Source organism: Mya arenaria, chromosome 4 (genome assembly GCF_026914265.1).
Source record: "Mya arenaria isolate MELC-2E11 chromosome 4, ASM2691426v1".
NCBI lineage: Eukaryota > Metazoa > Mollusca > Bivalvia > Myida > Myidae > Mya > Mya arenaria.
Window position 1 is genome coordinate 48997738 of NC_069125.1, and position 17451 is coordinate 49015188.

A 17451-nucleotide genomic window follows, 5' to 3' on the forward strand; every position below is an offset into this window, starting at 1 on the left:
ACTCTGACGGTATCGCTTCTCGGCCTTTTGGCTAAGATCAAAGTGTAGTATCTGTTCTTATCAGCTTAATATCTGATACGCCTTCCATTGGTTGGCTTCGATATAAACTGATTTTTGAACACAGACGAGAAGTCAGGGGCTTGCTCCGCTCTCGTCACGGGTTGGCTCGGTATTGCAGTACCTCCGAGATCGGCCCACTAAACAAAACAATCATCCTCACATGGTAACACTTGCAAACTAGCTGTGTTATTGCACACGCTAGCGTGTTGTTAAGCAACGACACGTGGACGTTTGGCACGTTCATATTCACGTGTAAACACATATATTAGCAATGAAATGTACGTTAAGCACGCGTTTATACTACTTTCAGAACCATGGCCGGGCCCCGTAAACGACGGCTTCAGCGGGGACAGACTTTGCCGTAGAGACGGTCAACGGCCCAGACCGATAGGTATGTAATTGAACGTGGGATACAAAACAAAAAACAAGCTGCAACCCTTATGGCGAAATAGTCAAAATATTTAAACGGACATAAGCATCGAATACGTTAAAAAGATATATGTTACGACCTGAACATAAACGTTTCTGTTTTGACTGTCCAGGGGCCGCATTCATGAAGTTTCTGAGTGATTGTTTCAGCTTAGTAAAATTAAGCTTTTATTCAATTGAACTTGATCATTACTATTAATGTTGTTTTTTTACACGAAAAAACAACAGCACGAAAATAAGCAAATAGAATATCTAAATAATAAATTCATACGAATACATTTGATAAAGAGTTCGGGTCATTTAAGATATTTGTTGTTAAACAATCGTGTTATTTTACGAAGTTTAATAAACAACAACACAACACAACAACAACAACAACACAACAATTACTATTAATGTTGTTTTTTTTACACGAAGAAACAACAGCACGAAAATAGGCAATAGAATATCTAAATAATGAATTCATACGAATACATTTGATAAAGAGTTCGGGTCATTTAAGATATTTGTTGTTTAACAATCGTGTTATTTTTACGAAGTTTAATAAACAACAACAACAACAATAACAACAACAACAACAACAACATTACTATTAATGTTGTTTTTTTACACGAAAAAACAACAGCACGAAAATAAGCAAATAGAATATCTAAATAATAAATTCATACGAATACATTTGATAAAGAGTTCGGGTCATTTAAGATATTTGTTGTTAAACAATCGTGTTATTTTTACGAAGTTTAATAAACAACAACAACAACCATACAACAACAACAACAACAACAACAACAACCGTTCACTAAGGAGCTTTATGACTGCGGCACAGATCTCTTTCCACTCTGTTTTAGAATGCCTATGGTAATTTGAAACTTTTAACAATCTTTGGTTTGAGAAGGTAAAAACACGTTTTGACATAGCTGCAGACAGAACTATACGAACAGCAATTAACAAGGTGGCCTTCTGTGAACGAAATCATGTATGTCTGTAATCAATTATTAAACAAAAATAAGCATTATAACAATACCATAAACTCAGAGTTAATGAATAGGATATGCGCACGTAACATGTGTTTCCTGTTTACAATGTAATAACACATAAGTACATTTACACACACTCTCCGACGGACACTCGACCATTTACAATTAAATGTGTTCAAATAGTTAAGAATGAACTATACTGCAACGTACTCAATGTGATGCACTCCGTTCAAGTGTGATTCATATTTTCATTGAAAGTGGTTGTTTACCTCTCGCATTCCTCATGTCATCCGGAATTTCGTTCCATACTTTCAAATTAGGATATGAAAAGGAAACTTTAAAATAATTAGATCTCGGTATTTTCTTTGACCATAGTTCATGTTTGAAGCCGATCGAAGTTATTTATTTTTTTTGTTCTTGGGAATTGATTTGATGTAAGTGATGAGATAATTATATTCTTCAGTTTTTAATAAAATCGAAAACGAGTCTACACTGGGACGCGCAAAGCGCCGAAATATAGCTTAATCAAAATGGCCGCCGAACGTTGGCTGACGATGGCTGACATTAGTCGTACATAAAACGACAGCGAGTTTAAATCGCGTGTAAACCGGAAGTGCTATAAAAGTTTTTAAAACCGGATGATTTGGCATAAGTGTCAACATCTTGGCGAGACTTCTGCTACGGAAGAATGAAGGAAATGCGACCGCTAGCCAACCAGACATGATAAATGGATCTTGAAACATTTTGGTCTGAATGTGCCCGACATGGAAATGGAAAGACGAAGCTGCTTATAATAATGTTCTGGGCACTCTGACGGTATCGCTTCTCGGCCTTTTGGCTAAGATCAAAGTGTAGTATCTGTTCTTATCAGCTTAATATCTGATACGCCTTCCATTGGTTTGCTTCGATATTAAACTGATTTTTGAACACAGACGAGAAGTCAGGGGCTTGCTCCGCTCTCGTCACGGGTTGGCTCGGTATTGCAGTACCTCCGAGATCGGCCCACTAAACAAAACAATCATCCTCACATGGTAACACTTGCAAACTAGCTGTGTTATTGCACACGCTAGCGTGTTGTTAAGCAACGACACGTGGACGTTTGGCACGTTCATATCACGTGTAAACAACATATATTAGCAATGAAATGTACGTTAAGCACGCGTTTATACTACTTTCAGAACCATGGCCGGGCCCCGTAAACGACGGCTTCAGCGGGGACGACTTTGCCGTAGAGACGGTCAACGGCCCAGACCGATAGGTATGTAATTGAACGTTGGGATACAAAACAAAAAACAAGCTGCAACCCTTATGGCGGAAATATGTCAAAATATTTAAACGGACATAAGCATCGAATACGTTAAAAAGATATATGTTACGACCTGAACATATATAGGATCTGACACGAGTTGTCATTTAATACAAGATTTTATTAAACGAGTTTATGAAATTTGTTATAACACTCTGCATTACTAACAAAACTTCAGACAGAGTTTAATAAAATTCTTGTATTAAATGACAACGAGTGTCAGATTTTTTTAATCACATGCTTAAACGGTGTTTTATACCAATTAGTTCCATTTTCTGAACCGATTTTGACAGCCAAAATTACAGAGTAAAAATGTCAACGATCGCATATAAATAGTTCCAAATTAAAATGACAAAAGTAACTAGCAGTTATAAGTTTAATCTGATAACGCTTAACAAGCACAACTATAAAAAATGTTGGTATAAAATATCAACAGCATGAATAAACGAACGATTTAACCAAAAAAACCCAATAAGTACACAAATTTGATACGTCACAACGTAGAGTAACGCATTTATGCGGTTTATGTGACCTACATCGGTCTGTCAAGTTTAAACTTTCACGATTTAAGTATTTCCTCGTTCTACATGATTTGCACGTTTCTAGTGTAATGTTTCACAACATGCAGGATGATTTCCGGCAAAGTCTTTCTCTGTACTACAGATGTTGATTGAAACAGTTAAAGAATGTTTGAGAACATGATGTTCTAGCCGTCATGGTAAGAGATTCTGTGCTGCGGAATTCGTATCTGTGTTTTCGTAACCAACAGCTGATTAAACTGGCAAGCAATGGCATTGATGCGTATTGCTTGTATTGGTCAAGATGGAAATGTTTGAAATGGTCTTGTGATGTTTGTCACTAATGTGTGTGCTGATTTCACTATTTGTGACTGACTGGATATTTCTGTGACTAAGATCTTCATTATCTGTGCGAAACATTGTTATAGAGAACGTTTTTTGTACAAGAAAAATGCTTTCTCGGCACTATGAGTCGTTAGTCATTTGTCTCCCGGAAGTCTTTCAGCTTCATTACTGAGGTAAGTATGTTGCATTTAAACCATTTTGTTTACAAACAATGCGGAGGGTATATCTAGGTGCGTGTGATTAGTCCTAGCCAATAGAAATGTCTGATAGGTTATCTTAAACATGTGGAAGATAAAAAAATTCGTAATGGAGTTATATTTTACACGGAAACACAGCGTTAGCATGTGTAAAAACTGTTTCTGTTTTGACTGTCCAGGGGCCGCATTCATGAAGGTTCTGAGTGATTGGTTCAGCTTAGTAAAATTAAGCTTTTATTCAAAGTTGAACTTGATCATTACTATTAATGTTGTTTTTTTACACCGAAAAAACAACAGCACGAAAATAAGCAAATAGAATATTAAATAATAAATTCATACGAATACATTTGATAAAGAGTTCGGTCATTTAAGATATTTGTTGTTAAACAATCGGGTTATTTTTACGAAGTTTAAAAACAACAACAACAACAACACAACAACAACAACAACAACATTACTATAATGTTGTTTTTTTTCACGAAGAAACAACAGCACGAAATAGGCAAATAGAATATCTAAATAATGAATTCATACGAATACATTTGATAAAGAGTTCGGGTCATTTAAGATATTTGTTGTTAACAATCGTGTTTATTTTTACGAGTTTAATAAACAACAACAGCAACAAGAACAACAACATTACTATTAATGTTGTTTTTTTACACCGAAAAAACAACAGCACGAAAATAAGCAAATAGAATATCTAAATAATAAATTCATACGAATACATTTGATAAAGAGTTCGGGTCATTTAAGATATTTGTTGTTAAACAATCGTGTTATTTTTACGAAGTTTAATAAAACAACACAACAACAACAATACAACAACAACAACAACAACAACAACAACCGGTCACTAAGGAGCTTTATGACTGCGGCCACAGATCTCTTTCCATCTGTTTTAGAATGCCTATGGTAATTTGAAACTTTTAAACATCTTTGGTTTGAGAAGGTAAAAACACGTTTTGACATAGCTGCAGACAGAACTATACGAACAGCATATTAACAAGGTGGCCTTCTGTGAACGAAAACATGTATGTCTGTAATCAATTATAAACAAAAATAAGCATTATAACAATACCATAAACTCAGAGTAAATGAATAGGATATGCGCACGTAACATGTGTTTTCCTGTTTACAATGTAATAACACATTAAGTACAATTTACCACACTCTCCGACGGACACTCGACCATTTACAATTAAATGTGTCAAATAGTTAAGAATGAACATATACTGCAACGTACTCAATGTGATGCACTCCGTTCAATGTGTGATTCATATTTTCATTGAAAGTGGTTGTTTACCTCTTCGCATTCCTCATGTCATCCGGAATTTCGTTCCATACTTTCAAATTAGGATATGAAAAGGAAACTTTAAAATAATTAGATCTCGGTATTTTCTTTGACATTTATTTTTTTTGTTCTTGGGAATTGATTTGATGTAAGTGATGAGATAATTATATTCTTCAGTTTTTAATAAAATCGAAAACAGAGTCTACACTGGGACGCGCAAAGCGCCGAAATATAGCTTAATCAAAATGGCCGCCGAACGTTGGCTGACGAATGGCTGACATAGTCGTACATAAAACGACAGCGAGTTTAAATCGCGTGTAAACCGGAAGTGCTATAAAAGTTTTTAAAACCGGATGATTTGGCATAAGTGTCAACATCTTGGCGAGACTTCTGCTACGGAAGAATGAAAGGAAATGCGACCGCTAGCCAACCAGACATGATAAATGGATCTTGAAACATTTGGTCTGAATGTGCCCGACATGGAAATGGAAAGACGAGCTGCCTTATAATAATGTTCTGGGCACTCTGACGGTATCGCTTCTCGGCCTTTTGGCTAAGATCAAAGTGTAGTATCTGTTCTTATCAGCTTAATATCTGATACGCCTTCCATTGTTGGCTTCGATATTAAACTGATTTTTGAACACAGACGAGAAGTCAGGGGCTTGCTCCGCTCTCGTCACGGGTTGGCTCGGTATTGCAGTACCTCCGAGATCGGCCCACTAAACAAAACAATCATCCTCACATGGTAACACTTGCAAACTAGCTGTGTTATGCACACGCTAGCGTGTTTTTAAGCAACGACACGTGGACGTTTGGCACGTTCATATTCACGTGTAAACACATATATTAGCAATGAAATGTACGTTAAGCACGCGTTTATACTACTTTCAGAACCATGGCCGGGCCCCGTAAACGACGGCTTCAGCGGGGACAGACTTTGCCGTAGAGACGGTCAACGGCCAGACCGATAGGTATGTAATTGAACGTTGGGATACAAAACAAAAAACAAGCTGCAACCCTTATGGCGGAAATAGTCAAAATATTTAAACGGACATAAGCACGAATACGTTAAAAAGATATATGTTACGACCTGAACATAAACGTTTCTGTTTTGACTGTCCAGGGGCCGCATTCATGAAGTTTCTGAGTGATTGTTCAGCTTAGTAAAATTAAGCTTTTATTCAAAGTTGAACTTGATCATTACTATTAATGTGTTTTTTTACACGAAAAAACAACAGCACGAAAATAAGCAATAGAATATCTAAATAATAAATTATACGATACATTTGATAAAGAGTTCGGGTCATAAGATATTTGTTGTTAAACAATCGTGTTATTTTACGAAGTTTAATAAACAACAACAACAACAACAACAACAACAACAACAACATTACTATTAATGTTGTTTTTTTTACACGAAGAAACAACAGCACGAAAATAGGCAAATAGAATATCTAAATAATGAATTCATACGAATACATTTGATAAAGAGTTCGGGTATTTAAGATATTTGTTGTTTAACAATCGTGTTATTTACGAAGTTTAATAAACAACAACAGCAACAAGAACAACAACATTACTATTAATGTTGTTTTTTTACACGAAAAAACAACAGCACGAAAATAAGCAAATAGAATATCTAAAATAAATTATACGAATACATTTGATAAAGAGTTCGGGTCATTTAAGATATTTGTTGTTAAACAATCGTGTTATTTTTACGAAGTTTAATAAACAACAACAACAACAATAACAAACAACAACAACAACAACAAACAACAAACGTTCACTAAGGAGCTTATGACTGCGGCCACAGATCTCTTTCCATCTGTTTTAGAATGCCTATGGTAATTTGAAACTTTTAAACATCTTTGGTTTGAGAAGGTAAAACACGTTTGACATAGCTGCAGACAGAACTATACGAACAGCATATTAACAAGGTGGCCTTCTGTGAACGAAATCATGTATGTCTGTAATCAATTATTAAACAAAAATAAGCATTATAACAATACCATAAACTCAGAGTTAAATGAATAGAGATGCGCACGTAACATGTGTTTCCTGTTACAATGTAATAACACATTAAGTACAATTTACACACACTCTCCGACGGACACTCGACCATTTACAATTAAATGTGTTCAAATAGTTAAGAATGAACATATACTGCAAGTACTCAATGTGATGCACTCCGTTCAATGTGTGATTCATATTTTCATTGAAAGTGGTTGTTTACCTCTTCGCATTCCTCATGTCATCCGGAATTTCGTTCCATACTTTCAAATTAGGATATGAAAAGGAAACTTTAAAATAATTAGATCTCGGTATTTTCTTTGACCATAGTTCATGTTTGAAGCCGATCGAAGTTATTTATTTTTTGTTCTGGGAATTGATTGATGTAAGTGATGAGAAATTATATTCTTCAGTTTTAATAAAATCGAAAACAGAGTCTACACTGGGACGCGCAAAGCGCCGAAAATAGCTTAATCAAAATGGCCGCCGAACGTTGGCTGACGATGGCTGACATTAGTCGTACAAAAAACGACAGCGAGTTTAAATCGCGTGTAAACCGGAAGTGCTATAAAAGTTTTTAAAACCGGATGATTTGGCATAAGTGTCAACATCTTGGCGAGACTTCTGCTACGGAAGAATGAAAGGAAATGCGACCGCTAGCCAACCAGACATGATAAATGGATCTTGAAACATTTTGGTCTGAATGTGCCCGACATGGAAATGGAAAGACGAAGCTGCCTTATAATAATGTTCTGGGCACTCTGACGGTATCGCTTCTCGGCCTTTTGGCTAAGATCAAAGTGTAGTATCTGTTCTTATCAGCTTAATATCTGATACGCCTTCCATTGGTTGGCTTCGATATTAAACTGATTTTTGAACACAGACGAGAAGTCAGGGGCTTGCTCCGCTCTCGTCACGGGTTGGCTCGGTATTGCAGTACCTCCGAGATCGGCCCACTAAACAAAACAATCATCCTCACATGGGAACACTTGCAAACTAGCTGTGTTATTGCACACGCCGTACTGTGTTAAGCAACGACACGTGGACGTTTGGCACGTTCATATCACGTGTAAACACATATATTAGCAATGAAATGTACGTTAAGCACGCGTTTATACTACTTTCAGAACCATGGCCGGGCCCCGTAAACGACGGCTTCAGCGGGGACAGACTTTGCCGTAGAGACGGTCAACGGCCCAGACCGATAGGTATGTAATTGAACGTTGGGATACAAAACAAAAAACAAGCTGCAACCTTATGGCGAAATAGTCAAAATATTTAAACGGACATAAGCATCGAATACGTTAAAAAGATATATGTTACGACCTGAACATAAACGTTTCTGTTTTGACTGTCCAGGGGCCGCATTCATGAAGTTTCTGAGTGATGTTTTCAGTTAGTAAAATTAAGCTTTTATTCAAAGTTGAACTTGATCATTACTATTAATGTTGTTTTTTTACACGAAAAAACAACAGCACGAAAATAAGCAAATAGAATATCTAAATAATAAATTCATACGAATACATTTGATAAAGAGTTCGGGTCATTTAAGATATTTGTGTTAAACAATCGTGTTATTTTTACGAAGTTTAATAAACAACAACAACAACAACAACAACAACAACAACAACAACATTACTATTAATGTTTTTTTTTTTACACGAAGAAACAACAGCACGAAAATAGGCAAATAGAATATCTAAATAATGAATTCATACGAATACATTTGATAAAGAGTTCGGGTCATTTAGATATTTGTTGTTTAACAATCGTGTTATTTTTACGAAGTTTAATAAACAACAACAGCAACAAGAACAACAACATTAATAGTAATGTTGTTGTTCTTCAGAAAAAACAACAGCACGAAAATAAGCAAATAGAATATCTAAATAATAATCATACGAATACATTTGATAAAGAGTTCGGGTCATTTAAGATATTTGTTGTTAAACAATCGTGTATTTTTACGAAGTTTAATAAACAACAACAACAACAATAACAACAACAACAACAACAACAACAACAACCGTTCACTAAGGAGCTTTATGACTGCGGCCACAGATCTCTTTCCATCTGTTTTAGAATGCCTATGGTAATTTGAAACTTTTAAACATCTTTGGTTTGAGAAGGTAAAAACACGTTTTGACATAGCTGCAGACAGAACTATACGAACAGATATTAACAAGGTGGCCTTCTGGTGACGAAATCATGTATGTCTGTATCAATTATTAAACAAAAATAGCATTATAACAATACCATAAACTCAGAGTTAAATGAATAGGATATCGCCACGTAAACATGTGTTTTCCTGTTTACAATGTAATAACACATTAAGTACAATTTACACACACTCTCCGACGGACACTCGACCATTTACAATTAAATGTGTTCAAATAGTTAAGAATGAACATATACTGCAACGTACTCAATGTGATGCACTCCGTTCAATGTGTGATTCATATTTTCATTGAAATGGTTGTTTACCTCTTCGATTCTCATGTCATCCGGAATTTCGTTCCATACTTTCAAATTAGGATATGAAAAGGAAACTTTAAAAATTTGATTCGGTATTTTCTTTGACCATAGTTCATGTTTGAAGCCGATCGAAGATTATTTTTTTTGTTCTTGGGAATTGATTTGATGTAAGTGATGAGATAATTATATTCTTCAGTTTTTAATAAAATCGAAAACAGAGTCTACACTGGACGCGCAAGCGCCGAAATATAGCTTAATCAAAATGGCCGCCGAACGTTGGCTGACGAATGGCTGACATTAGTCGTACAAAAAACGACAGCGAGTTTAAATCGCGTGTAAACCGGAAGTGCTATAAAAGTTTTAAAACCGGATGATTTGGCATAAGTGTCAACATCTTGGCGAGACTTCTGCTACGGAAGAATGAAAGGAAATGCGACCGCTAGCCAACCAGACATGATAAATGGATCTTGAAACATTTTGGTCTGAATGTGCCCGAACTGGAAATGGAAAGACGAAGCTGCCTTATAATAATGTTCTGGGCACTCTGACGGTATCGCTTCTCGGCCTTTTGGCTAAGATCAAAGTGTAGTATCTGTTCTTATCAGCTTAATATCTGATACGCCTTCCATTGGTTGGCTTCGATATTAAACTGATTTTTGAACACAGACGAGAAGTCAGGGGCTTGCCGCTCTCGTCACGGGTTGGCTCGGTATTGCAGTACCTCGAGATCGGCCCACTAAACAAAACAATCATCTCACATGGTAACACTTGCAAACTAGCTGTGTTATTGCACACGCTAGCGTGTTGTTAAGCAACGACACGTGGACGTTTGGCACGTTCATATTCACGTGTAAACACATATATTAGCAATGAAATGTACGTTAAGCACGCGTTTATACTACTTTCAGAACCATGGCCGGGCCCCGTAAACGACGGCTTCAGCGGGGACAGACTTTGCCGTAGAGACGGTCAACGGCCCAGACCGATAGGTATGTAATTGAACGTTGGGATACAAAACAAAAAACAAGCTGCAACCCTTATGGCGGAAATATGTCAAAATATTTAAACGGACATAAGCATCGAATACGTTAAAAAGATATATGTTACGACCTGAACATATATAGGATCTGACACGAGTTGTCATTTAATACAAGATTTTATTAAACGAGTTTATGAAATTTGTTAGTAACGAGCTTGCGAGCTTACTAACAACTTTCATGACGAGTTTAATAAAATTCTTTATTAAATGACAACGAGTGTCAGATCTATTTTTTATCACATGCTTTAAAACGTGTTTTATAACTACAATTTAGTTCCAATTTTCAACCGATTGTTGACAGCCAAATTACTCAGAGAGAAAAATGTCAAACGATGCGCCATATAAATAGTTCAAAATTAAAATGACAAAAGTAACTAGCAGTTATCAAGTTTAATTTGATAACAACGCTTAACAAGTCACAACATAAAAATGTGTTGTAAATATCCAACAGCATGAATAACGAACGATTTTAACCAAAAAAACCCAATAAGTACACAATTTGATGGAAACGTACATTAGAGTACACGCATTTATCGGTTTATGTGACTACATCGGCTGTCAAGTTTAACTGTAGTCACGGATGTAAGTTATTTCGCTGTCGCTTTCTACGATGAATTTGCATGCGTTTTCGTAGTTAATGGCGTTTCACAACATGCAGATGATTACGGCAAAAGTCTTTCTCTGTAACTACATGGATGTTATGTTGAAAAAAGTTACAAGAAATGTTCAGAGAACATGATGTTCTCCCAGCGTCATGTGTAAGTAGATTTCTGTGCTGCGGAATTCGTTATCTGTGTTTTCGGTAACAACAGAGCTGATTAAACTGGCAAGCAAAGGCATAGAGCGTATTGCGGTATGAGTCAAGATGGAAATGTTTGAAGTTCTTGTGAATGGTTGGTCACTATGTGGGTCTGATTTACTATTTGTTGACTGACTGGATATTTCTGGACTAATGATCTTCATTATCTGGTTGCGGAAAACAATTGTTATCAGAAAGTTTTTGTACAAGATGCTTTATGGCACTATGAGTCGTTAGTCATTTGTTTTCTCCGGAAGTCTTTCAGCTTCATACTGAGGTAAGTATCGTTGCATTTAAACCATTTTGTTTACAACAAGCGGAGGAGATATCTAGTTGCGTGTGATTAGTCTAGCCAATAGAAATGTCTGATAGGTTATCTTACACATGTGTAAGATAAAAAAATTCGTAATGAGTATATTACACGGAAAACAAGGGTTAGCATGTGATAAAAACGTTTCTGTTTTGACTGTCCAGGGGCCGCATTCATGAAGTTTCTGAGTGATTGTTTCAGCTTAGTAAAATTAAGCTTTTATTCAAAGTTGAACTTGATCATTACTATTAATGTTGTTTTTTTACACGAAAAAACAACAGCACGAAAATAAGCAAATAGAATATCTAAATAATAAATTCTACGAATACATTTGATAAAGAGTTCGGGTCATTTAAGATATTTGTGTTAAACATCGTGTTATTTTTACGAAGTTTAATAAACAACAACAACAACAACAACAACAACAACAACAACAACATTACTATAATGTTGTTTTTTTTACACGAAGAAACAACAGCACGAAAATAGGCAAATAGAATATCTAAATAATGAATTCATACGAATACATTTGATAAAGAGTTCGGGTCATTTAAGATATTTTTGTTTAACAATCGTGTTATTTTTACGAAGTTAATAAACAACAACAGCAACAAGAACAACAACATTACTATTAATGTTGTTTTTTTACACGAAAAAACAACAGCACGAAAATAAGCAAATAGAATATCTAAATAATAAATTCATACGAATACATTTGATAAAGAGTTCGGGTCATTTAAGATAATTGTTGTTAAACAATCGTGTTATTTTTACGAAGTTTAATAAACAACAACAACAACAATAACAACAACAACAACAACAACAACAAACAACCGTTCACTAAGGAGCTTTATGACTGCGGCCACAGATCTCTTTCCATTGTTTTAGAATGCCTATGGTAATTTGAAACTTTTAAACATCTTTGGTTTGAGAAGGTAAAAACACGTTTTGACATAGCTGCAGACAGAACTATACGAACAGCATATTAACAAGGGGGCCTTCTGTGAACGAAATCATGTATGTCTGTAATCAATTATTAAACAAAAATAAGCATTATAACAATACCATAAACTCAGAGTTAAATGAATAGGATATGCGCACGTAACATGTGTTTTCTGTTTACAATGTAATAACACATTAAGTACAATTTACACACACTCTCCGACGGACACTCGACCATTTACAATTAAATGTGTTCAAATAGTTAAGAATGAACATATACTGCAACGTACTCAATGTGATGCACTCCGTTCAATGTGTGATTCATATTTTCATTGAAAGTGGTTGTTTACCTCTTCGCATTCCTCATGTCATCCGGAATTTCGTTCCATACTTTCAAATTAGGATATGAAAAGGAAACTTTAAAATAATTAGATCCGGTATTTTCTTTGACCATAGTTCATGTTTGAAGCCGATCGAAGTTATTTATTTTTTTGTTCTTGGGAATTGATTTGATGTAAGTGATGAGATAATTATATTCTTCAGTTTTTAATAAAATCGAAAACAGATCTACACTGGGACGCGCAAAGCGCCGAAATATAGCTTAATCAAAATGGCCGCCGAACGTTGGCTGACGAATGGCTGACATTGTCGTACAAAAACGACAGCGAGTTTAAATCGCGTGTAAACCGGAAGTGCTATAAAAGTTTTTAAAACCGGATGATTTGGCATAAGTGTCAAAATCTTGGCGAGACTTCTGCTACGAAGAATGAAAGGAAATGCGACCGCTAGCCAACCAGACATGATAAATGGATCTTGAAACATTTTGGTCTGAATGTGCCCGACATGGAAATGGAAAGACGAAGCTGCCTTATATAATGTTCTGGGCACTCTGACGGTATCGCTTCTCGGCCTTTTGGCTAAGATCAAAGTTTAGTATCTGTTCTTATCAGCTTAATATCTGATACGCCTTCCATTGGTTGGCTTCGATATTAAACTGATTTTTGAACACAGACGAGAAGTCAGGGGCTTGCTCCGCTCTCGTCACGGGTTGGCTCGGTATTGCAGTACCTCCGAGATCGGCCACTAAACAAAACAATCATCCTCACATGGTAACACTTGCAAACTAGCTGTGTTATTGCACACGCTAGCGTGTTGTTAAGCAACGACACGTGGACGTTTGGCACGTTCATATTACGTGTAAACACATATATTAGCAATGAAATGTACGTTAAGCACGCGTTTATACTACTTTCAGAACCATGGCCGGGCCCGTAAACGACGGCTTCAGCGGGGACAGACTTTGCCGTAGAGACGGTCAACGGCCCAGACCGATAGGTATGTAATTGAACGTTGGGATACAAAACAAAAAACAAGCTGCAACCCTTATGGCGGAATATGTCCAAATATTTAAACGGACATAAGCATCGAATACGTTAAAAAGATATATGTTACGACCTGAACATAAACGTTTCTGTTTTGACTGTCCAGGGGCCGCATTCATGAAGTTTCTGAGTGATTGTTTCAGCTTAGTAAAATTAAGCTTTTATTCAAAGTTGAACTTGATCATTACTATTAATGTTGTTTTTTTACACGAAAAAACAACAGCACGAAAATAAGCAAATAGAATATCTAAATAATAAATTCATACGAATACATTTGATAAAGAGTTCGGGTCATTTAAGATATTTGTTGTAAACAATCGTGGTTATTTTACGAAGTTTAATAAACAACAACAACAACAACAACAACAACAACAACAACAACATTACTATTAATGTTGTTTTTTTTACACGAAGAAACAACAGCACGAAAATAGGCAAATAGAATATCTAAATAATGAATTCATACGAATACATTTGATAAAGAGTTCGGGTCATTTAAGATATTTGTTGTTAAACAATCGTGTTATTTTTACGAAGTTTAATAAACAACAACAGCAACAAGAACAACAACATTACTATTAATGTGTTTTTTTACACGAAAAAACAACAGCACGAAAATAAGCAAATAGAATATCTAAATAATAAATTCATACGAATACATTTGATAAAGAGTTCGGGTCATTTAAGATATTTGTTGTTAAACAATCGTGTTATTTTTACGAAGTTTAATAAACAACAACAACAACAATAACAACAACAACAACAACAACAACAACAACCGTTCACTAAGGAGCTTTATGACTGCGGCCACCAGATCTCTTTCCATCTGTTTTAGAATGCCTATGGTAATTTGAAACTTTTAAACATCTTTGGTTTGAGAAGGTAAAAACACGTTTTGACATAGCTGCAGACAGAACTATACGAACAGCATATTAACAAGGTGGCCTTCTGTGAACGAAATCATGTATGTCTGTAATCAATTATAAACAAAAATAAGCATTATAACAATACCATAAAATCAGAGTTAAATGAATGGATATGCGCACGTAACATGTGTTTTCCTGTTTACAATGTAATAACACATTAAGTACAATTTACACACACTCTCCGAGGACACTCGACCATTACAATTAAATGTGTTCAAATAGTTAAGAATGAACATATACTGCAACGTACTCAATGTGATGCACTCCGTTCAATGTGTGATTCATATTTTTATGAAAGTGGTTGTTTACCTCTTCGCATTCCTCATGTCATCCGGAATTTCGTTCCATACTTTCAAATTAGATATGAAAAGGAAACTTTAAAATAATTAGATTCGGTATTTTCTTTGACCATAGTTCATGTTTGAAGCCGATCGAAGTTATTTATTTTTTTTGTTCTTGGGAATTGATTGATGTAAGTGATGAGATAATTATATTCTTCAGTTTTTAATAAAATCGAAAACAGAGTCTACACGGGACGCGCAAAGCGCCGAAATATAGCTTAATCAAAATGGCCGCCGAACGTTGGCTGACGAATGGCTGACATTAGTCGTACAAAAACGACAGCGAGTTAAATCGCGTGTAAACCGGAAGTGCTATAAAAGTTTTTAAAACCGGATGATTTGGCTAAGTGTCAACATCTTGGCGAGACTTCTGCTACGGAAGAATGAAAGGAAATGCGACCGCTAGCCAACCAGACATGATAAATGGATCTTGAAACATTTTGGTCTGAATGTGCCCGACATGGAAATGGAAAGACGAAGTGCCTTATAATAATGTTCTGGGCACTCTGCGGTATCGCTTCTCGGCCTTTTGGCTAAGATCAAAGTGTAGTATCTGTTCTTATCAGCTTAATATCTGATACGCCTCCATTGGTTGGCTTCGATATTAAACTGATTTTTGAACACAGACGAGAAGTCAGGGGCTTGCTCCGCTCTCGTCACGGGTTGGCTCGGTATTGCAGTACCTCCGAGATCGGCCCACTAAACAAAACAATCATCCTCACATGGTAACACTTGCAAACTAGCTGTGTTATTGCACACGCTAGCGTGTTGTTAAGCAACGACACGTGGACGTTTGGCACGTTCATATTCACGTGTAAACACATATATTAGCAATGAAATGTACGTTAAGCACGCGTTTATACTACTTTCAGAACCATGGCCGGGCCCCGTAAACGACGGCTTCAGCGGGGACAGACTTTGCCGTAGAGACGGTCAAGGCCCAGACCGATAGGTATGTAATTGAACGTTGGGATACAAAACAAAAAACAAGCTGCAACCCTTATGCGGAAATAAGTCAAAATATTAAACGGACATAAGCATCGAATACGTTAAAAAGATATATGTTACGACCTGAACATAAACGTTTCTGTTTTGACTGTCCAGGGGCCGCATTCATGAAGTTTCTGAGTGATTGTTTCAGCTTAGTAAAATTAAGCTTTTATTCAAAGTTGAACTTGATCATTACTATTAATGTTGTTTTTTACACGAAAAAACAACAGCACGAAAATAAGCAAATAGAATATCTAAATAATAAATTCATACGAATACATTTGATAAAGAGTTCGGGTCATTTAAGATATTTGTTGTTAAACAATCGTGTTATTTTTACGAAGTTTAATAAACAACAACAACAACAACAACAACAACAACAACAACAACAACATTACTATTAATGTTGTTTTTTTTACACGAAGAAACAACAGCACGAAAATAGGCAAATAGAATATCTAAATAATGAATTCATACAGAATACATTTGATAAAGAGTTCGGGTCATTTAAGATATTTTGTTTAACAATCGTGTTATTTTTACGAAGTTTAATAAACAACAACAGCAACAAGAACAACAACATTACTATTAATGTTGTTTTTTTACACGAAAAAACAACAGCACGAAAATAAGCAAATAGAATATCATAATAATAAATTCATACGAATACATTTGATAAAGAGTTCGGGTCATTTAAGATATTTGTTGTTAAACAATCGTGTTATTTTTACGAAGTTTAATAAACAACAAAAACAACACAATAACAACAACAACAACAACAACACAACAACAACCGTTCACTAAGGAGCTTTATGACTGCGGCCACAGATCTCTTTCCATCTGTTTTAGAATGCCTATGGTAATTTGAAACTTTTAAACATCTTTGGTTTGAGAAGGTAAAAACACGTTTTGACATAGCTGCAGACAGAACTATACGAACAGCATATTAACAAGGTGGCCTTCTGTGAACGAAATCATGTATGTCTGTAATCAATTATTAAACAAAAATAAGCATTATAACAATACCATAAACTCAGAGTTAAATGAATAGGATATGCGCACGTAACATGTGTTTTCCTGTTTACAATGTAATAACACATTAAGTACA

At 35.6% G+C, this 17451-nt stretch overlaps 7 non-coding genes across 7 annotated transcripts; all 7 read left to right on the forward strand.

Annotated features, from left to right (window-relative positions):
* The first annotated feature begins 11 nt into the window (after positions 1–11).
* Positions 12–203, forward strand: LOC128233138 (U2 spliceosomal RNA). The gene has a single exon (XR_008260635.1). It is a non-coding gene; the product is annotated as a U2 spliceosomal RNA (small nuclear RNA).
* A 2081-nt stretch (positions 204–2284) lies between these two features.
* LOC128233134 (U2 spliceosomal RNA) lies at positions 2285–2477 on the forward strand. The gene has a single exon (XR_008260632.1). It is a non-coding gene; the product is annotated as a U2 spliceosomal RNA (small nuclear RNA).
* A 3182-nt stretch (positions 2478–5659) lies between these two features.
* LOC128233136 (U2 spliceosomal RNA) lies at positions 5660–5851 on the forward strand. Its single transcript, XR_008260633.1, has one exon. It is a non-coding gene; the product is annotated as a U2 spliceosomal RNA (small nuclear RNA).
* Positions 5852–7908: 2057 nt separating this feature from the next.
* On the forward strand, positions 7909–8101 carry LOC128233133 (U2 spliceosomal RNA). The gene has a single exon (XR_008260631.1). It is a non-coding gene; the product is annotated as a U2 spliceosomal RNA (small nuclear RNA).
* Positions 8102–10166: 2065 nt separating this feature from the next.
* LOC128233141 (U2 spliceosomal RNA) lies at positions 10167–10356 on the forward strand. Its single transcript, XR_008260638.1, has one exon. It is a non-coding gene; the product is annotated as a U2 spliceosomal RNA (small nuclear RNA).
* A 3245-nt stretch (positions 10357–13601) lies between these two features.
* LOC128233140 (U2 spliceosomal RNA) lies at positions 13602–13794 on the forward strand. Its single transcript, XR_008260637.1, has one exon. It is a non-coding gene; the product is annotated as a U2 spliceosomal RNA (small nuclear RNA).
* A 2072-nt stretch (positions 13795–15866) lies between these two features.
* Positions 15867–16058, forward strand: LOC128233137 (U2 spliceosomal RNA). The gene has a single exon (XR_008260634.1). It is a non-coding gene; the product is annotated as a U2 spliceosomal RNA (small nuclear RNA).
* The last annotated feature ends 1393 nt before the right edge of the window (positions 16059–17451 follow it).